Source organism: Dipteris shenzhenensis, chromosome 33 (genome assembly GCF_047967505.1).
Source record: "Dipteris shenzhenensis isolate YYH24624 ecotype China chromosome 33, Dip_SZ_1.0, whole genome shotgun sequence".
Taxonomy (NCBI): domain Eukaryota; kingdom Viridiplantae; phylum Streptophyta; class Polypodiopsida; order Gleicheniales; family Dipteridaceae; genus Dipteris; species Dipteris shenzhenensis.
This window is the reverse complement of record NC_141628.1, coordinates 25,213,433-25,236,532: the sequence shown is the minus strand read 5'-3', so window position 1 is coordinate 25,236,532 and position 23,100 is coordinate 25,213,433. Positions and strand designations below refer to the sequence as shown.

Here is a 23,100-nt window from a genome sequence, read left to right as displayed (position 1 = left end):
AGAAAACTTATACGCAGCAATGATGTCGTGTTTGATGAAACCATCATGTTCAAGGAGCCTGTTGTACAGCAGGAACCTTCAAAAGTAACTATTGATGATGACAGGCATCATGGGCAACACAGGAGGGCTGTAAATCAGCCATTACAGCAGCATAATCAGCCACTAAATGATGCTGCAGTAGGTCCAAATGGACAGCCAGACATGGCACATGATATCCAAATGGATGTACCACAGTTAGATGATCTTCCTGACATGCAAATGCAGCCAGAACAGGGTAATGAACAGGCTGGACAGCCACCTCATGATGATGATGGACATCAAGTTAGAAGGTCAACTAGACCATCACGGCAACCAGACAGATTCATTCCCGGCTTTGATTATTTGATGCTCACTGATTGTGGAGAGCCTTCATGCTACAGAGAGGCTAAGCAGAGGGCAGACAAGGTTCAATGGGATCTTGCTATGAAGTCTGAAATGGACAGTCTTCACAAAAATGGCACTTGGGAATTGGTACCCTTGCCTACAGGTAAGAAGGTACTTCCATGCAAATGGGTTTATCGACTTAAAGTCACACCTGGTGAAAAGCCAAGGCATAAAGCCAGACTGGTTGCCAAAGGGTTCAAGCAGGAATATGGTGTTGACTTTGAGGAGATATTCTCTCCCGTTGTCAAGATGACAACACTCAGAACTGTATTAGCATTGGTTGCACATGCAGATATGGATTTGGTCCAAATGGATGTCAAAACAGCATTTCTTCATGGTGATTTACATGAGGAAATTTTTATGCAGCAGCCAGAGGGTTTTACAGTGAAGGGCAAAGAGAAGCTTGTATGCAGACTGAAGAAAAGTCTTTATGGTCTAAAGCAGGCACCTAGGGAATGGTATCATAAGTTTGATACATTCATGCGAACCCAAAGTTACAGGAGAAGTGACATTGATCACTGCTTATATACCAAGAAAGCTTCAGATGGCAGTTTACTTATCCTCATTTTGTATGTGGATGATATGTTGATTGCTGGAAAATCTCATAAGGAGATGAATGCCTTGAAAAAGAGATTGCACCAGACCTTTGATATGAAGGATCTTGGTGATGCAAACCATATATTGGGTATGCGCATACTTCGGGATAGGGAAAAGCGGTTGCTATACTTATCTCAGAAGGAATACATTGGCAAGGTCTTGCAGAGATTTCACATGGAGGGGGGGAAGAGTATTGGTACTCCATTACCTCCTTATGTGAAAATCAGTGCTTTGGACAGCCCTCAGACAGATGCTGAAAGAGCTGAGATGTCAAAGATTCCGTATGCATCAGCTTGTGGCAGTCTCATGTATGCTATGGTTGCAACCAGGCCCGATATTGCGTTTGCAGTGGGAGTGGTTAGCAGATACATGGCTAAACCTGGCAAGAAGCATTGGAATGCAGTGAAAGGTGTCATGAGATACCTAAAGGGTACACAGGACTTGTGTATATGTTTCGGCAGTCAAGATGCCAAAGTGCAGGGTTATACAGACTCTAATTATGCCGGCCACCCTGATACCCGGAAGTCTACTACCGGCTATGTTTTCACTTTCACTGGAGGTGCAGTGTCGTGGGTATCTAGAATGCAGCAATGCGTTGCTTTGTCTACTACAGAAGCTGAATATATTGCAGCCACTGAGGCGTGCAAGGAAGCTATATGGCTATCTCGGCTAGTGACAGATTTGGGTTATCCATTGGAGATTCCATTGTTGCATTGTGACAGTCAGAGTGCCATACAGTTGGCACGTAATCCTGTTTTTCATGCAAAGACTAAGCACATAGATGTGAAATATCACTTTATCAGGGAGGTGCTTGAAAACAAGCAAATTAAGCTTGTTAAGGTGCATACAGATGACAATCCGGCAGATCTGTTAACCAAAGGGTTAGCTGCAGAGAGGTTTGCACACTGCAGATCTCTTATGGGTATTGGTTGAGGCCAATATTCTTTCTCTCCTTGAGGGCACACTGCCTTTAAGTGGGAGGTTGTTGGGGTAAAGGCACTGGCCACCCTATGTAAATAGTACTTCATGTTGTACTTTAATGTAGGACACTTAAGTACACTATGTACACATTTGTACTTAGATGTACTTAAGGGTTACTACCTTATCCATAATAGATATATATGTGTGTACTTGGGGAGGTACCACTCACTCATTGTGATTATCCCCACTATTGTGAGTGCAGTGAGTCTCTCTACTCCCTACTCACTCCGATTCTCCGTTAGGCTGCACATTTATGTCCACAAGAGAAAGAAATGAAGAGTAAAAATGATCACTCTTCCCTTTGATGACTATTCTTTTTATTGCTATGAAGAGGTTTCATTGCTCCAAAATATGGTATGCGTGGCCAACCATACTCAAATCTATGAAGCAATTTCTAGAAGAGAAGATTTGAATTACCAACAAAATCATCCACAATCCTACAGTTAACAAGATAGATTTCTTTTTTTTTTAAAGGTTGGCTATGCAAATTGTTCTTACTCATTTATTTTCTTTAATATTGCTTAAGTATATCCTTTTCTGAGATTTTATGGTCCCGAAAGACGTTGCGATGAGATGAATGTGTAGCTGATTCATACTTTAGTGTCATCAACAAGAGAGAGGCGGTGATTTTACCAGTGTTTGACTATGAATATGACTATTGACATTCAAGGAGCATTCAAGGTAATATGCTAGTATCTTATCCATTCACGAGACTTATTCTTGGTGCTAGTATCCTCAATGCTAAAAAACTTGATGCCCAAGGAAGTGCTCGTTCCCTCGCATTATAACTATTTGGGGAAGGAAGCACACCGCCTCCCGTCCACACTATATATGTCATAATAGTTCTGTTATATTGTATCATACAAATAATTATAATTGCTCACATGTACAAAATTTCTTATTTTCAATCTAAATTCTTACAACATTCTTCTTTTTAGTGCATGTTCTCAATGCAAGGGAGGAAAAACAAGTGCATCCAGATCGAAGGATGTCAACACCTTTATTCATATGGTTGTAGTGCATATCACAATAGTATATAGACTCTGCAACCATGATGAATTATGAGCTCTTGTGATCATCACCTTATTCATGTATTTGTTGGGCTTCAATTCCCAAAAGGCACAAATAATATGAACATCACCAAGTTAATAAATAATAAATCACCACCACTGAATTTGCAGGGAGGATTGGGTCATAACGGACCCTGTATCTTGTCTCGTGTCTATATGAAATTTGATAAAATGATAGGATTCAAGTTCAATTTTGAGTTAGTAATTACGTGCTCCACAATGGAAAGGCTACCTACCACAACTCTAGTATTGTAATTGAAAAAGCACGGGGGTGAATCTTATTCCCCTCCACAAAAATATTTGACCAACAGCCAAGTTTCTTAGATGTTTGATGATTCCCAACCTAGCTACACATCTGGTTTCATAACTAGCCATCTATCAATCCGGTCATAGCAATACAAATTAGTCGCCACATTTTCAAGAGACTTCATGAGAAGTGTCTTAGTATTGTAGCAACCTATGTAATAATCATAGACATTAGTGGAAAAGTATACCACAAATTACTGTTGAATTTCCTCTCTCTAGTAGAGAGAGGACCTTTCTCCAAGAACCTTCAATTGCTTACACCCGAATTGGCCACCTAGTCCAGTTTTGGCCTGATAGAATGACCTTCGGGGTCAGGTTATAGTGTAGAAAAAATAGCTCTCTCATATATTTTTAATAGATTTTGTGCATCTTTACCCTATTCAATGTTCCTCTAATTGCTAAGGCAGCATGGAAGAAAATGCTTTTGTATGACTCTCATTGATTTTGGCGCGTGCGTGCTCAATAGATTTGGAGCTCCACACCCTCGAACTTGCTCAATTTCTATTTATGCATAATAACTTTGGCTAAGTTTCCCTCGAAAGAACGTATCACCCCTGGAAGGATGCTAACCCATTGTGTCCTTTATGTGTGGTCATCAGTATGGAGACACACTTTCATATTTTTTGATCTTGTTTGGTGGTGCACACCACTCTCTCACCTGCGTTGAGTACTGTTGCTTGGTAGAAGCCTTTCCTAGGAAGCGAAAGTCGGCGAGGGTCGCTTTGCCTTGGTATGCTTATTGAAATCATTTGGGAAACTCTTCCTCTGTTGGCACTCTTCCCAAGAAGAGCATGAAGATTCCACAGTCGAGGAGTCGACTATACTCCCTGCAAAGCGCTTTTGGTTGGATGTCGACTTGGAGCCGTAGGACTTTTCGTGAGGATCCCTCTCCTCCTTGGAAGAGTTCCTTTTTCCTAAGGTTGATCCTTTGGAGATCGTGTTCAATACAGGCAAGCTCCACCGCTTGCATGTCATAAGCACCATTCTTCAAAGCTTGCGCAAAGGATGTCTGTCCTTTTGTGAGGGGTTCATTGTCTTCATTAGTTCTTTGAACCTATCGAACGATGTTGCAGAGTCCACATACAATAATCACGTATAACAATATTCTGCTATCTCGCAACCGCTTTGGCCATTAGATACTCTTTCTATCCAGTAGCTTAGGTTAATAGGTTAGCGAGGGAGAGGGAGAGAGAGCTTTTTAGTGTTAGGAATTTTCTTCGCAAAATTAGGATTGTTTTGCGAGTGCAAAAGCGTGAATAGTATGTGAGCTAGTGATTTTTTAAGACATTAGATGGTGAGAAGGGAGCTTCATGTATATATCTAATATGTATGGATTCAAAAAAATGAAGATTGTAACCTTCAACGTGTTGGCAACCTTCTGTTCCTTCTAACCTTGAGTCATACATTGAAAAATGGGAAAATACCCCATTAATTGGTTTCCCGCGCTTGCTCTTAAGGATTCAGCTAAGCGATATACATAGGGTTTAGCGTGAAATTATTAATGTACCTTGGATCCAACGGCCTTGTCCGGGCAGACTTTAAATAGAGTTAGTGGTCACGTCGTCTCGAGATATTTCCAGAGGAAGCTATAGGAAAGAAAGCCGCAGTTTGCAGAGTATTTTCAAAGAGGTGCAGAGCAGCAGAGGAGGTTTACAATGAGAACCAAAGAGCTAGCTAGGAGATCGCTTGTGGTCGAGGTGGGTCTGAGGCAGCAGAAGCGTGCACGTCGCTTGTCTTCGCTGAAACGCAGGAGGAAGAGCAATCCAATCCTATTGATGTTGAGGGAGAACAACATGAGATAGCAGAAGCGTGTCAGCGTGAGGAGCTGGCGGCGAATTAGAAAAAACTGATGAATGGAGACGGATTCGTTACTAACACGACTAACGAGGATGTACTTCAAGGTGAAAAGCTCCTCAAAACGCGGGAAGAAGACCAGTGTAGCGTGAATGGCATCGAAACACGAGAAGAAGTGAATGCCGTCTCACCTGGATGCGGAGAATGCGGGCAAAAGACCAGGTGAGTACTGAATAGAGCTTTGTATATTTCTTTATTGATTGTCAGGAGGGTAACGAATCTGAGCGGGGCGGGTGGGACTGTCGTTTGTGAGCGTGGGGGAGCAGGCGAGCTACACAGTCGTTTGGATGAAGCAGTGAAGGACGCCGTTGTCGAATGGTGTGGCTGCTTGTTGAACGGTGTGGGGAAGCATTGGCTGAGCGAAGAGGTTCTGGGGGCGTCTGCGCTGAAGCATCAGTGGAGTGGAGGTTTAGGCCCCAGGGTCTTGATAGGAGTGAGTTTGGTAGTGTGCCTGAGTCGGTTGAGGCATTTTTCTCGACCCTCAAACGTGTTCGGTGAGGCAAAAAGGCATGTTGACGACGCAAGAGGAAAGCAAGACGTAGCCTGCATGTGTTGCAAGATGTTAAAAAGCGGGCAGAAGGGGGAGCAAGAGGGCGAAGACTCGGTTATTGTCAGCTGTGAGCTACACGATGTGCTACGAAGCGAGGAAGCCAGGGTGGTGACAGCGAAGGAACATCCACCGATTTGGGCAACCTTGGAGATTCGGGAAGGATGGAGGGCGGAGGAGGATGGAGGGTGGAGTTGACGGAGTTGAAGCCAAGAGGGCGGGTGTTCCAGGGCGGAGGGCGGAGGGCTTGACAATGCAAGGTGGCTGGCGCAGGAGGGTGGGTGGCGCAGTAGAGCACGTAGAGTTGGCAAGGTGGCTAGCATAGTAGACCAGAGGGTGGAGTCCTGTGCGTGGAGTTCGAGGAGGGTGCGTAACTGACTACAGGCCCGGGTTTAGCAGGTAGGCCAGGTTTAGCGATAGGAATTTGTTTGGCTTTTAATCGTTCGAGCTTTGGGTTTTTATTCATTTGAATGTAAAGATTTGTTAATGATTGCATAGAGTAAGAATATGATTTTTTTTGTTTGTTTCTTGCTTATTTTCTATTGTGTTGCAGCATCACCAAAAGACCTAGGGGAAGGCCACATAAAACACCAACCAAAAACGCCCCTCCATCCCTCCTCTTCAATTGCTGGTCCTCCCTCCTCCTTGCTCTCCCCCTTCCTTCGTGTTGCTCCTTCAAGCCTACTTCTCCACACCTTCTCTTTTTCTACGCCTCCTCTACACTCCTTTAGTCACGGCACCATTCGAGGACATCTCCAATAAGTACCAGATTCACTTAGAGTTGGAGGCTGAATATGCAAGCACACATAGTCTGGCATTGAGGGGAGCTTCCAAGATCCACCGTGTTTGTTTGCAAGGAAAGAAGCATCTTGACCTTTGGGTAGAAGTATCATTGTATCCTTTAGATCCTACCAACTAAAAGAGCCCTCCTTTTCATACACTGCATGAGCTAGTTCGGTTTGTTGAAAATGGACATGCTGGGTTGCTTGGTTATTGCAATCGGTTGAACAATGCTCAGACAATGCCTATTCAAGCAAGTGAGATGCGCATAGCCCAAGCAGAGTAGCTAGCACATTTAGGAAATAACACCTTTGTTGTAATGCGTAACTCTATGTAGGAGATTCAAAGGAAGAACAATGATCTTCATGATAAAGCCAAAGCATTGGAATAAGAGTGACATGCATTTGACTGGGAGCGATAGAAATTGCAAGAGTCACTCTGTAAGCTAGCTCAAACCAAAAAAGGCTTGGAAAAATCTATATACAAGCAAGTTCAATGAGCCATATCGAAGGAATCATGGATGTTTTTATCAAAGCTCTACCTATATATTAGTATAAAATCTTGGTAAAAGTTTATGGAGATAGTTTTTATACTTTAATAATTTTGATCGAGCATAGTATGTTTTTATATATTTTTCATTGAATCTTGAAGTAAAATATGTAAATCTTGGCGAAACTTTTTTTTTTTTTGTCAACAAAAGTTTAAATCTTGGCCAATGTTTCAAAACTTTATTTTTATTCAGGCATACAAACTTTCGACACCAATACAAAAGTTTCACTTCTTAAGGAAACTAATATAAAAATTCATCCATGGAAGGAATGAGAGAAGGTAGAAGAACGAGTGCAAAAGATGAAAGAAACACCTTTGGGATTGAAGGATAGGTTGGTTATCAAATGTTCCAATGAAATTACACTTTTTTGTGCTACACTGTTTGTGATTAAGTTTTGCTTATGTTCTTCTTTAGGAACTTCATGGAAGATGTGATGGGAAGAATGTACATGGATGATATTGATTGTTCATATGCTCTAACTAGGATACTAAGGGACCCAAGACATGAGCACCTATGTGTACAAGTTGTTGTTGAAGAGGTGATGGACTTCAAGGACATTGTGGATGCAATGCAGATGCTTGCATCTTGTGATACTACTGATGTAAAACTACCGACACCTTGGTCTATGCGATGAGAAACAAACCAACGTGAAAGAGAAATGCTTGTAGGGTACCATTGCATAAGGGGCACAATGAATTGGAAGAGTAAAAGGGAGGTAGCAAGCTAAGGGTGTCCACTTCCGGACCACTTGCGGGTGAGTGTGACACCTCCTCGAGTGAAAATACAAAGGTTTAGCTTCGGTGTGAAATACCTCGATCGAGGTATTGTCTCCAATGAAATTCGCACATGAGGACAACCGAGCCAAGCCAATAGCTCGATCGAGGTCCTAGACTTCCTTTCACCGAACCGAGCCTATACCTCGCGATCGAGGTATCGTGGCAAGTCCACATACGTCGATCGAGGTATCGTGGATAGATGACATCGGTCGTGTCTAATACCACGATCGAGGTATTTAGCATCCACATGGCAGATGACATACCTCGATCGTGGTATGCTAGATCGATGACTTGGCCACATGTCAAATACCACGATCGAGGTATTTGGCATCCGACATATACTGTGCTGGCAGCTGACATACCTCGATTGAGGTATCATGGCACAGCTGACATACCTCGATCGAGGTATTGTGGCAGGTCTATACCTCGATCAAGGTATGTTGGACCGATGTGTATGTGGCATGTCGAATACCACAATCGAGGTATGTGGCATCCGACATCTACTGCACTGGCAACTGAGATACCTCGATCGAGGTATCATGGCATGTCTATACCTCGATCAAGGTATCATGGAGCGATGTGTATGTGGCATGTGAAATACCACGATCGAGGTATATGGCATCGCAAGTGGTACGCTGCACCGATGATGTATGTTGCATGTCCAATACCATGATCGAGGTACGTGGCATCCCAATACCTCGATCGTGGTATCGAAACCCTAAATTTTTGTATATCTTTAAAGAGAGGGACCCCCTTATTCTTTAAACCTCGATCGAGCTCCTCCTCATCGAAATCGACAAAATTGTGAGAGCGACGGACAAGGACCGATGGACAACGACGGAGCGACGAAGATGGACGGAGCGGGAGATTCCAAGTAAGGTTTTTTTAATATAGCATTCTTTTTTAGCGAAAATTTATTTAAATTTTAGTTCATAAGAATATGTAATTTAATTATAAAATATTTCAAAATTTTAAATGCGTTTTAAACTTTTTTTAAATTACGTAAGTTTTTATTTAAAATGTGAAAATGTATATATTTTGTTTTTTTTAATCATCTATTTAAAAAAAAAGAGATTAAAGTAGCTTTTATCTTATTTTTTAAATTAGTGCTTTTTTTATTTAAATTAAAAAACATTTAAATTTTATTTTTTAAAATCATCTTTAAGAAAAAAAGAAAATAAGATTTTAAGGTAGCTTTTATATTATTTAAGTTAGTGAAGTTTTTATTTAAATGTAAAAAACGTATATATTTTGTTTTTAAAAATCATCTATTTAAAAAAAAAGAGATTAAAGTAGTTTTTATGTTAGCTTTTTTTATTTAAATAAAAAAATTTTATTTTTTATTTTTTAAAATCATCTTTAAGAAAAAAAAAATAAGAGTTTAAGGTAGCCTTTATATTATTTAAGTTAGTGAAGTTTTTATTTAAATGTAAAAAACATATATATTTTATTTTTTTTAATCATCTATTTTTAAAAAAAGAGATTAAAGTAGTTTTTATGTTAGCTTTTTTTATTTAAATAAAACAACATTTAAATTTTATTTTTAAAAATCATCTTTAAGAAAAAAAGAGAATAAGAGTTTAAAGTAGCCTTTACATTATTTAAGTTAGTGAAGTTTTTATTTAAATGTAAAGAACATATATATTTTATTTTTTAAATCATCTATTTAAAAAAAAAAGATTAAAGTAGTTTTTATGTTAGCTTTTTTTATTTCAATAAAAAAATGTTTAAATTTTATTTTTAAAAATCATCTTTAAGAAAAAAAGAAAATAAGAGTTTAAGGTAGCTTTTATATTGTTTAAGTTAGTGAAGTTTTTATTTAAATGTAAAAAACGTATATATTTTGTTTTTAAAAATCATCTATTTAAAAAAAAAGAGATTAAAGTAGTTTTTATGTTAGCTTTTAGATTAGTGAAGTTTTGAATTAAATATAAAGACGTTTAAATTTTATTTTTAAAAATCATCTATTAAAAAAAAAGAAAATAAGAGTTTAAAGTAGCTTTTATATTATTTTTCAAGTTAGTGAAGTTTTTATTTAAATGTCAAAACGTATATATTTTGTTTTTTTTTAATCATCAAGGAATACGTGACTAAGTGTAATCAATCAAACAAATAGGATGATTTAAACAACACATTCGCCTACACATCATTTTCAAATCATATGCTGCGAGAGGTTGATGCAAGGAGAGGGAAGATCATGTAGCTAGCAATTCCTTTAGGTGGCACATGAAACTATAGAAATAGGGAACTAGGGAAGGTTGTAGATCTATGTATGGATATAGTTACATAGACAAATACAAAGACTTTTGTAACTCCATGAAACCTTGTCATGAGCTTTTGCAAAAATTCAATCAAAATTTGCTAGGTAAAAGTTTTCATTACGCAAATAGATTATTAGGTCCCATTGAATAGAATATTAATTTTCATTACCCAAATAGAATATTAATTTCCATATTTTTTTTTGTGCATGCGCCAACTAGCGCGCAGGTTCTGGCACCACTGTTCATATGCAGATAGCGATTTTGAGAGCTGAGATGAGGGCACTGCAGGATGCTAGGGCACCCCCTCACTTGGTTATAGATTCATTCATTGATGCTCTAGGTCGATTAGACACAGTTGAGGACGCTTTGGATACCTTTCAGACATAGGTTGAGGCAGAGATTGGTGGTCATGGCTTGGATTGGAGAGCCATTCGAGAGTTGTTTGAGCATGAGTCACCTCATAGGCAGGTCTTAGAGGATATGTTTTGGGATGGTCACACTGAGGCGAGGGCAGCCCTTTTATATTTTACGTTGTAAGCACCTCGTCAAAGCAGCACACATTTATCCGAGATATCTCGCTGCGAATGGTGGTCGATTGCCTCACAACCGTCAAATAGCCAAGTCATTTGCCACGTAGCTATACGCCGAGTTTGTGCTTGGTCATCGGCTAGACTACCTTAGTACCTGTCTAGGATCAGAAGCAGGACATGGTAGGATGGGGCGTCAAGAGCGTCAGACTGCAGGTGTTCGACCTCGACGCAAGGCACCAGAGCTACACACTATCCCTACACTGGCATTGCGAGCTATTGGAGGATGGATTAGGGGGGATGTTCATTTAGTGGCCTCATCCTTGCATGACATGGTCTCTGCCCTATCAAGATCACTTTCGATTCCACCTCCCCCACCTCCCACATCTATGGAGCCTCCCACATCTACACCACCTCCCACATCTACACCGCCTCAGCATGAGTTGGAGACTCGAGACGCACGGATTGCAGAGTTGGAGGCATTGTTGGCTAAGTCTAGGGTTGAGGTTAGTTATTCTGATTATTTTAGTATATTTTTTTGTTGCGTATTTTGAACTGAAGTTTTTTGGTTCATTCTCACCATGTACGCGACATGTTTGCTTGGCAGGCACATCTATTATGATAGGATATGGAGTCTCGAGTACGACAGTTGGAGGTAAATTTGGAGGAGCAGAGGATTCGGACATGCATAGCCTACCATTGAGCGGAGCACTATATTTTGCAGTTGAGACATATTAGTCGTGATCCATCTTGCCATAGGATCGACCCTAGTGTGGCCCTGTACCCTGCTCCTCTTATAGATGTGCCGACTAGGACACCCATAGATGCACCAATCATAGCCAGGCTTCCTACCGCCACTTGCATCCTTTGCCATGAGGATTTTGACATCGTAGGGTGGTTTGGACTAGGGTGCGGCCACATTGCACATCTCCATTACATGACCCGCCACATGATGGCACGATAAGTGTGCCTTGTATGCTTTGCTGACATTGATGTGGCCACATCGTAGGGTGGTTTGGACTAGGGTACTTTCATGATGTTCTTCTTACTTTGTTTATCTCAGTTTATAGTTTGTTCAAATCTAACATAAACATTTAAAATTAGGAGTATCATTTTGAATTTTGGATATCTCAAATCAGACATCTAATACATAAGGTATTTTAAAAATAATTCTGTTTGGAGTAATTGTAAACATTAAGCATTGAAAAGATGTTCAAGTATAAGGTCTCTCTCTCTCTCTCTCTCTCTCTCTCTCTCTCTCTCTCTCTCTCTCTCTCGCTCTCTCGTGCTATGAACTTTATCATTTTGAATATCATATTGAATTTCATATATATCAATGCTTGCAATTATTACACTAATATTGTTACTAATTTTTGTAAATGGTAGATTAAGATAAAAATGTCAATGTTTAGCATGGAATGGTGCTCATTGGAATGGTACGTGCACCATTTTTCATGCGTAATCACTAGTAGGGATTGTAAAAAATGTATGCATTATACCTTCCACATGGCACATACCAAATCAGTTGGAGACCCAATCTTGCATGGATGTAGGTCTAGGGTAGCCTAAGAGCCCTGCAAAGTTTCATCCCCAATAGATAAGCCCACATGCATATTTGATTAGTACGTGTACCATTTTTCATACGTAGTCACTAGTAGGGATTGTAAAAATGTACGCATTATACCTTCCATGTGGCACATACCAAATCAGTTGAAGACCCAATCTTGCATGGATGTAGGTCTAGGGTAGCCTAAGAGCTGTGCAAATTTTCATCCCCAATAGATAAGCACACATGCATATTTGGTTAGTACGTGCACCATTTTTCATACGTAGTCACTAGTAGGGATTGTAAAAATGTACGCATTATACCTTCCACGTGGCACATACCAAATATGTTAGAGATCAAATCTTGCATGGATGTAAGTCTAGGGAGCCTAAGAGTCGTGCAAAGTTTCATCCCCAACAGATAAGTCCACATGCATATTTGGTTAGTACGTGCACCATTTTTCATACGTAGTCACTAGTAGGGATTGTAAAAATGTATGCATTATACCTTCCATGTGGCATATACCAAATTAGTTAGAGACCAAATCTTGCATGGATGAAGGTCTAGGGTAGCCTAAGAGCCACGCAAAGTTTCATCCCCAATAGATAAGTCCACATGCGTATTTGGTTAGTACGTGCGCCATTTTTCATACGTAGTCACTAGTAGGGATTGTAAAAATGTAAACATTATACCTTTCACGTGGCACATACCAAATCAGTTGGAGACCAAATCTTGCATGAATGTAGGTCTAGGGTAGCCTAAGAGCCATGCAAAGTTTCATCCCCAACAGATAGGTCCACATGCATATTTGGTTAGTACGTGTGCCATTTTTCATACGTAGTCACTAGTAGGGATTGTAAAAATGTACGCATTATACCTTCCACGTGGCACATACCAAATCAGATGGAGATCAAATCTTGCATGGATATAGGTCTAGGGTAGCCTAAGAGCCACGCAATGTTTCATCCCCAAAAGATAAGTCCACATGCATCTTTGGTTAGTGCGTGCACCATTTTTCATACGTAGTCACTAGTAGGGATTGTAAAAATGTATGCATTATACCTTCCATGTCACACATACTAAATCAGTTGGAGACCCAATCTTGTGTGGATGTAGGTGTAGGGTAGCCTGAGAGCCGTGCAAGGTTTCATCCCCAATAGATAAGTCCACATGCGTATTTGGTTAGTACGTGCGCCATTTTTCATACATAGTCACTAGTAGGGATTGTAAAAATGCATGCATTATACCTTCCACGTGGCACATACCAAATCAGTTGGAGACCCAATCTTGGGTGGATATAGGTCTAGGGTAGCCTTAGAGCTGTGCAAAGTTTCATCCCCAACAGATGAGTCCACATGCATATTTGGTTAGTATGTGCGTCATTTTTCATATGTAGTCACTAGTAGGGATTGTAAAAATGTACGCATTATACCTTCCACGTGGCACATACCAAATTAGTTTGAGACCCAATCTTGCATCGATGTAGGTCTAGGGTAGCCTGGGAGCCGCACAAAGTTTCATCCCCAACAGATAAGTCCACATGCATATTTCGTTAGTAGGTGCGCCATTTTTCATGCGTAGTCACTAGTAGGGATTGTAAAAATGTACGCATTATACCTTCCAAATGGCACATACCAAATCAGTTGGAGACCCAATCTTGCGTGGATGTAGGTCTAGGGTAGCCTAAGAGCTGTGCAAATTTTCATCGCCAACAGACAAGTCCACATGTGTATTTGGTTAGTACATGCACCATTTTTCATACGTAGTCACTAGTAGGGATTGTAAAAATGTACGCATTATACCTTCCACGTGGCACATATACCAAATCAATTCGAGACCAAATCTTGCATGGATGTAGGTCTAGGGTAGGCTGAGAGCCGTGCAAAGTTTCATCCCCAACAGATAAGTCCGCATGCGTATTTGGTTAGTATGTGCACCATTTTTGATAGGTAGTCACTAGTAGGGATTGTAAAAATGTACGCATTATACCTTCCATGTGGCACATACCAAATCAGTTAGAGACCAAATCTTGCATGGATGTAGGTCTAGTGTAGCCTGAGATCCATGCAAAGTTTCATCCCCAACAGATAAGTCCACATGCGTATCTAGTTTGTACATGCGCCATTTTACATACGTAGTCACTAGTAGGGATTGTAAAAATGTATGCATTATACCTTCCATATGGCACATACCAAATCAGTTAGAGACCAAATCTTGGATGGATGTAGGTCTAGGGTAGCCTAAGAGCCATGCAAAGTTTCATCCCCAACAGATAAGTCCACATGCATATTTGGTTAGTACGTACAGCATTTTTTATACATAGTCACTAGTAGGGATTGTAAAAATGTACGCATCATACCTTCCACGTGGCACATACCAAATAAGTTAGAGACCAAATCTTGCGTGGATGTAGGTCTAGGGTATCCCGAGAGCCGTGCAAAGTTTCATCCCCAACAGATTAGTCCACATGCGTATTTGGTTAGTACGTGCGCCAATTTTCATATGTAGTCACTAGTAGGGATTGTAAAAATGTACGCATTATACCTTCCACATGGCACATACCAAATTAGTTAGAGACCAAATCTTGCATGCATGTAGGTCTAGGGTACCCTGAGAGCCGTGCAAAGGTTTATCCCCAACAGATAAGTCCACATGCATATTTGGTTAGTACGTGTGCTATTTTTCATATGTAGTCACTAGTAGGGATTGTAAAAATGTACGCATTATACCTTCCACATCGCACATACCAAATCAGTTAGAGACAAAATCTTGCATGGATGTAGGTCTAGGGTAGCCTAAGAGCCGTGCAAAGTTTCATCCCCAACAGATAAGTCCACATGCATATTTGGTTAGTACGTGCACCATTTTTCATATGTAGTCACTAGTAGGGATTGTAAAAATCTATGCAATATACCTTCCACGTGGCACATACCAAATCAGTTAGAGACCAAATCTTGCATGGATGTAGGTCTAGGTAGCCTGAGAGCTGTGCAAAGTTTCATCCCCAACAAATAAGTCCACATGCATATTTGGTTAGTACATACGCCATTTTTCATACATAGTCACTAGTAGGGATTGTAAAAATGTACGCATTATACCTTCCACGTGGCACATACCAAATCAATTAGAGACCAAATCTTGCATGGATGTAGGTCTAGGGTAGCCTGAGAGCCGTGCAAAGTTTCATCCCCAACAAATAAGTCGACATGCATATTTGGTTAGTACATGCACCATTTTTCATACGTACTCACTAGTAGGGATTGTAAAAATGTATGCATTACATTCCATGTGGCACATTCCAAATCAGTTAGAGACCAAATCTTGGGTGGATGTAGGTCTAGGGTAGCCTAAGAGCCATGCAAAGTTTCATCCCCAACAGATAAGTCCACATGCATATTTGGTTCGTACGTGCGCCATTTTTCATACGTAGTCATTAGTAGGGATTGTAAAAATGTAGGCATTATACCTTCCACGTGGCACATACCAAATTAGTTAGAGACCAAATCTTGCATGGATGTAGGTCTAGGGTAGCCTAAGAACCGTGCAAAGTTTCATCCCCAACAGATAAGTCCACATGCGTATTTGGTTAGTACGTGCACTATTTTTTATACGTAGTCACTAGTACGGATTGTAAAAATTTACGCATTATACCTTCCACGTGGCACATACCAAATCAATTAGAGAGCAAATCTTGCGTGGATGTAGGTCTAGGGTAGCCTGAGAGCCGTGCAAAGTTTCATCCCCAACAGATAAGTCCACATGCATATTTGGTTAGTACGTGAGCCATTTTTCATACGTAGTCACTAGTAGGGATTGTAAAAATGTACGCATTATACCTTCCATGTGGCATATACCAAATTAGTTAGAGACCAAATCTTGCATGGATGTAGGTCTAGGTAGCCTGAGAGCCGTGCAAAGTTTCATCCCCAACAGATAAGTCCACATGCATATTTGGTTAGTACATGCACCATTTTTCATACGTAGTCACTAGTAGGGATTGTAAAAATGTACGCATTATACCTTCCACATGGCACATACCAAATCAGTTAGAGACCAAATCTTGCGTGGATGTAGGTCTAGGGTAGCCTGAGAGCCGTGCAAAGTTTCATCCCCAGCAGATAAGTCCACATGCATATTTGGTTAGTACGTGCACCGTTTTTCATACGTAGTCACTAGTAGGGATTGTAAAAATGTACACATTATACTTTCCACATGGCACATACCAAATAAGTTAGAGACCAAATCTTGCATGGATGTAGGTCTAGGGTAGCCTACGAGCCGTGCAAAGTTTCATCCCTAATAGATAAGTCCACATGTGTATTTGGTTAGTACGTGCGCAAATTTTCTTAGTCACATTTTTAAAATGTCCTAAAGCACAAAACACAATTACAACATTACTACTAATAAACAATTTTTTGTTTTACAAAAACAACAAATCCCATTGAGAAGACAACGGACATCATGTATAAAATAGAATCTAATATAATGATGTGTATGAACGTGTAGAAAACCATCATAGTGAAGTACAAAATATGAGTCCATGAAAATTACAATGGTATGGTCACACAATGAGCCTTTACATATCGAATACAAAAATATGTAATCAACTAGTGATACCTAATAAAAATCTATCTGATCAACTGAGGATCCCAAAACTATGATATGTAATGTGCTACTTGTCAGGATCAGCTCTCATGCCAATAGTTGCAAGTATGCTCTCGTGATCCTCCACTGCAAGGCACCATCGTGGAGTAGATGTCACCTTGCGAGTGCGAGCACGACTCAAAGTAATCTTGATCGCAACAACAAGATGAGAATACATGTATGCCTCTTGATCCACCATGTACTCCTAGAACTCAATATAGCGACCATGCCTCTGTATCTGCTAAAAATAGTGGCCACCTATGATCATGCTATGAGCATTGAATTGCATCCCATGCCCATCCACTGTATCCTCATTCAGCACACTCTTCACCATAGAGTATCACAACAAGTAATAATCCACACCCTCCTCATTGCCCTCCAAAGCAATGACCGCAAAGATATCACCAATACACAACATATATGTAAGCTGGTCATAATCTCTAGAGGAATTGAATCCTGCATCCTGATCATCATGTACCTCCTCCCAAGGTTGGAAGGGAGAAAGCACTCGCCGTGCCCATGGATCAGCCCATGGTATCATGGAGCACCCTCCCCAATCATCATCAATGCATGCGGAGCAAAAACATGCAAACTGTCGAGAAAAGATCACAGGGTGAGACTCACCTATGCTCCTGATGGAATGGAAATCAAGAGTGCTAGACACTGAATGACAATCAAAAGGCCTAGACTGATCAATACTCCCAATGTCCATGCACCAAAAATATCGGCTCACCACCCTATCATCACGCGATTGAAATGAGGAGATAGCACTAGTGGATAAGTGATGGCTGCACCACCGCACCACATCATGTGCATCCTTGAAGCGTTCGGCACTGTGACGCAACTAGTATCGATGCAAAGCATGCTTCACGCAAGCACCTGCACCATTGTGCTCTCCCTTACCATGCCCTGTCTCGAAATAGCTCCATGTGATCGGAATGCCTGTCTCACAATGCCATCTACAGAACCAATAAAACTGTCTAGCAGATTTGAATTGACCACCACAGCCGTCTGACCAGTTCCAGTGCCACTGCCATGTGACACCATGATCCCTCAAGAAACTATCATGCAAAGTGAAGGAATGCTGCACAAAATGGGCATCATGCGATCGATCATCACTAATGTAAAAGTGATACTCTCGCACAATGACGGTGAGTCCATGGTGCTATCAATGCCATCCACATGAGCCTATGCATGACGATAGCTAATGTGCACAAATATAGCAACGTGCAATATGGCATTGAAAAAAAATATGACTATTGAAATAATTCAATATAATGAGGCCATTTAAAAACCAATAACTCAATCACACATCACCTATTCGGAGAAATAATACTCCAATTAGATCTCATGCTATGGTGCAAAGGTATAATTCTCTGCAAGGTCCACCACTGAGACAACCACTCCTATAGGAAATGTCCTCAAACATGCATGGAACTGATGATCCTCCCACTTCGCAGTGTGCGAGTGGTGTATGTAGTAGTATAGCTTCCCTCGAAAACTATCAATAAATACAACACGTGGTGTCTCCTTCCCCACAAGCTCAACCTCCTCGACTGTGCACCACCATCTAATGTCAGGGTATTGTACTCATACTGTTGCCAATGAACCATCTGCATGTCACAAGTATCTAGTGCAACTCGTGGCACTCTAGCAAAGTCACCACACAAAGTACACCTGCCTTCCACACAATCAAGGGAGTGGAATAAAGCATCGCCATCTCATGTACACAATATGGAATGAATGAAGTCACAAGAGCTAGTAGGAACCACTCCCCTATGACCATCAAGGGAATGGAATACGTCATACATCAATCCAAAATCCACATGGTAGTGACAACAGCATGTGTCACGCTCCTGAGAGCATCGCACAAACCATGGCTTGCATCGCTCAAATGACCTCTGCCCAATCCTAAACTCCGGGTGCGCCTCTACAAACTGAATGTACAACTCACTGTGGGTACACTCCAAAAAACATGCACCATGCTCAATGTACACACCCTATGACACCCTCTTCTGCAATGCCTTCTTGAACACCAAGGATGCTCTGCAATGCTCCTCCCAAAACTGTTGTATGAAGGACCTAGTGGAATCATCCAACAATCGATCGCTGTGAGGTGCACGACCACTCGAAGCCCAAAGAGCATCAGTCTCACTATCCTCTAGACTCTGCCTCCTAATCATGCCTACTCGCAATGTGCACAGTGCAATCTGAAGAAGACGTGAAGCGGTACGCACATGACCTATCATATGAGGTCGACTAATGGCAACCACAATAGCACGATGTGCTGCCAAGGCATCACTAGAGTTCCTATGCTTAATAGAAGCATAGGAACATCGAACACTACTAAGGACCTCGCTACATACAACCCTATCTCTACGTGCACCAAGACCAGCAAGCCTCCTATACTCTACCAAGACACGGTGATCAATCAGGGATGTGAGAAGAGCAGACTGTGAAGCTGGCATGAGGTCACTAAAAAAAGACTGCACAATCTTGCTAGTATGAAAATGGATAGTGGACTTCAGCAAGTCACATCGTGAAGCAACACTGATGCTGCAACATGGGGCAAGGGGATCAATGGGAGATGGTAGGGTGGAGGGGGGAAGGGAGGCACCAAGGGGAAGGGGGGGAGGGGGAGGGGGAGGGGGAGGGTGGAGGGGGAAGAGGTAGAGGTGGAGGGCAAAATGTAGGTGGCTAGGGGAAGGGCGGAGGCTGAAGGTAGGGGAGCAGATGAGGATGTGGAGGGGGGAACAATGGAGGTGGGGGTGGGGGTGGAGGTGGAGGTGGAGGTGGGATGTAGAGGTGGAGGTGGATCGGTGGTGGCAATGTGAGCTCTAGCTCTAGAGACTCTCTTGCACTCACAAGCCTTCTACTTGCGCTCCTCGTCAATGAGGTGGGGGCGGGGGTGGGGGTGAGGGTGGAGGTGGAGGTGGAGGTGGAGGTGGGATGTAGAGGTGGAGGTGGATCGGTGGTGGCAACGCGAGCTCTAGCTCTAGAGGCTCTCTTGCACTCACAAGCCTTCTGCTTGCACTCCTCGTCAATGAGATTTGGAGTGTACCCAAACTGAGTGTACAACTCAGCCTGGGTACACTCCAAAAAACATGCACCATGCTCAATGTACACATCCTGTGACACCCTCTTCCGCAATGCCTTCTTGAGCACTAGGGATGCTCTGCAATGCTCCTCCCAAAACTGTTGTATGAAGGACCTAGTGGAATCATCCAACAATCGATCGCTACGAGGTGCATGACCACTCAAAGCCCAAAGAGCATCAATCTCACTATCCTCTAGATCTGCCTCCTAATCATGCCTACTCGCAATGTGCGCGGTGCAATCTGAAGAAGACGTGAAGCGGTACACACATGACCTATCATATGAGGTCTACTAATGGCAGCCACAATAGCACGATGTGCTACCAAGGCATCACTAGAGTTCCTATGCTTAATAGAATCATAGGAACGTCGAACACTACTAAGGACCTCACTACATACAACCCTATCTCTACGTGCACCAAGACCAGCAAGCCTCCTATACTCTACCAAGGCAGGGTGATCAATCAGGGACGTGAGAAGAGCAGATTGTGAAGCTGGTGCGAGGTCACTAAAAAAGACTGCACAATCTTGCTAGTACGACGATGGATAGTGGACTTCGGCAAGTCACATCATGAAGCGACACTACTGCTGCAAGGTGGGGCAAGGGGATCAATGGGAGATGGTAGGGTGGAGGGGGGAAGGGAGGCAACAAGGGGAAGGGGGGGAGGGGGAGGGGGAGGGGGAGGGGGAGGGTAGAGGGGGAAGAGGTAGAGGTGGAGGGCAAAATGTAGGTGGCTAAGGGAAGGGTGGAGGCTGGAGGTAGGGGAGCGGATGAGGATGTGGAGGGGGGAACAATGGAGGTGGGGGTGGGGGTGGGGGTGGGGGTTGAGGTGGAGGTGGAGGTGGGATGTAGAGGTGGAGGTGGATCGGTGATGGCAACGCGAGCTCTAGCTCTAGAGGCTCTCTTGCACTCACAAGCCTTCTGCTTGTGCTCCTCGTCAATGAGATTTGGGGGGGGGTTCCTACATCTTTCACGTCTACTAGCTCTACGGCTTTGAAAACCCATTCTCATTGAAACTAGGATGGAAGGTGTGACAAAGTGATGGGGAGGCAAGAATGGCTAAGAATGGGTGAAATGAACCAAAACGTGTTGTCTTATAGAGAGCCTCAACTCATCCACTAGATTGCTCTTACTCATCCACTAGATCGCTCTTGATTATTATTGGTGGAGAAGGTGCTAAGATTGAAAATAATTGGCTACTAAAATTACATTGGATTTTGTTTTAAAACTAATTTTTGTGGTCTACTCCAAATACCTCGATTGTGGTCATAAACCATGACGATTTGATTTGTCATTTGATTATTTTGCCATTTCCAAAAACCTCAATTGTGGTCATAAACCTCGATCGAGGTATTCTATGCCTCACACACACAATGGTCATATACCTCGATTGAGGTATTCTATGCCTCATGCACATCGTGGTCATATACCTCGATCGTGGTATTCTATGCCTCACGCACACAGTGGTCATATACCTCGATTGAGGTATTCTATGCCTCATGCACATCGTGGTCATATACCTCGATCATGGTATTCTATGCCTCATGCACATCGTGGTCATAAACCTCGATTGTGGTATTCTATGCCTCACGCACTCAAATCACATGCATGTATAACTTACCATGCATGTTGATGATGTGGCTCACCATCATCATGATGTGTATACATGTGGCGGATGTGGCACCATGCATGGTGATGATGTGGCAATATGGTGTGGAATATATGAGTCTCTTCCATGACATGGAAATGTGATGTGGCATGATCAGTTGGCATTCATGAGGTGGTAGATTGACATGGCAAATTGAGGTGGAGGGATTGGTGTGTGGCGATGTTGACGAGGTATGCCAAGGTGGTAGGGTGTGATGACATGGCTCCAAGAGTTCCTCTCCACCCACAACTATGCCCATCTTCCTACTCTACTACTAAATGCTTTTGGAAGTCTACCGAGTCTTTATACTATCCTGTTTCTTTGATAGCAGATACCAACTTCTCAATCGACCTACTCATCATGACATATTAAAAAAACTTAGTGTGTCTATTACATAAGGTACATAATATAGAAGTAACAACAGATTAATAGAATACTTACGTTTGCACTGAGCCATGAAAGCCTGCAATCGAGTTAACAAACCAACAATAGTTGTCTTCAAGGTCCCAAACCACCAGACTCCAATGTTCCCTACATGAATAATTAAGAACTATTATTATTTAACACAATGTTGCTAGTATAAGATGAAAATAAAGGTTGCCATGATACTTACATCTCGTGATATGCCATAAATAGGACTCGCATGCCATGTAAATGTAAAGGGTATAACCATTTACAAACATCGGCTATTGTCTTTCTGCTATCGCTAAGTATAGGAGAAAGGAGGGAATCCAACATATACACACGGTTTTGTATGGCTCTACCAAATCGTGAGATAACTATACTGCACCAACAAATAAATGAATATTAGCTTATTAGATTTAATCAAAATATTGAATTATCAAGCAGAGAAAAAGTTTGTATCAAACCTGAGAATGGCCATCATAACGTTGTTATTGACCTCATTTGAAGCTCTAGAGAGGATTGAAATCTCCTCTCCCCCAAATTCAAGATACTGAGGTCTATGTTGAATCATAACCCTAACATTAAAAGAGCTTCCCAATTCTTCCAATGAAGCCATGTTTGTAGAGTTGAGGTCTTCTATCCCCTTTGACTCTTCGACGGCATTCATTTCGCACTCCTCTGAGCCATTATCTATTTGCCTTGTGGGAGGGTCCATAATGTCACCCTTAATGATTTCTCAAATGGTACATGTTATAAATGCATAGAGATGCAATTCTGTATATGTTGACAGTGTGGTGTCATTTTGTATCTCAAAAATTTGACCAAGTACCAAAAAGCAATTGTAGCCCACCTCCATCCACAATTATAGATGTAGCTATTCTCTTGATGTGATACCTGACATGTTATATACTCTATTTGTTGTGCCAAGTCACATTGCTGCATTACTGTGTCGATAGCACCTTCTAACTTTCAAGCTGATCTGTACATCAAAACATATAACAACAGTGAATATGTGCATTGCATATCAATCTACATGTCAAGTAGTGACAACAAGTGTAGTATATACTTACTCTAATACAGTGCCATGGA

At 41.7% G+C, this 23,100-nt stretch overlaps 1 pseudogene; it reads left to right on the top strand.

Moving 5' to 3' along the window:
* The first annotated feature begins 10,635 nt into the window (after window positions 1–10,635).
* LOC147879877 (uncharacterized) lies at window positions 10,636–11,364 on the top strand (annotated as a pseudogene).
* The last annotated feature ends 11,736 nt before the right edge of the window (window positions 11,365–23,100 follow it).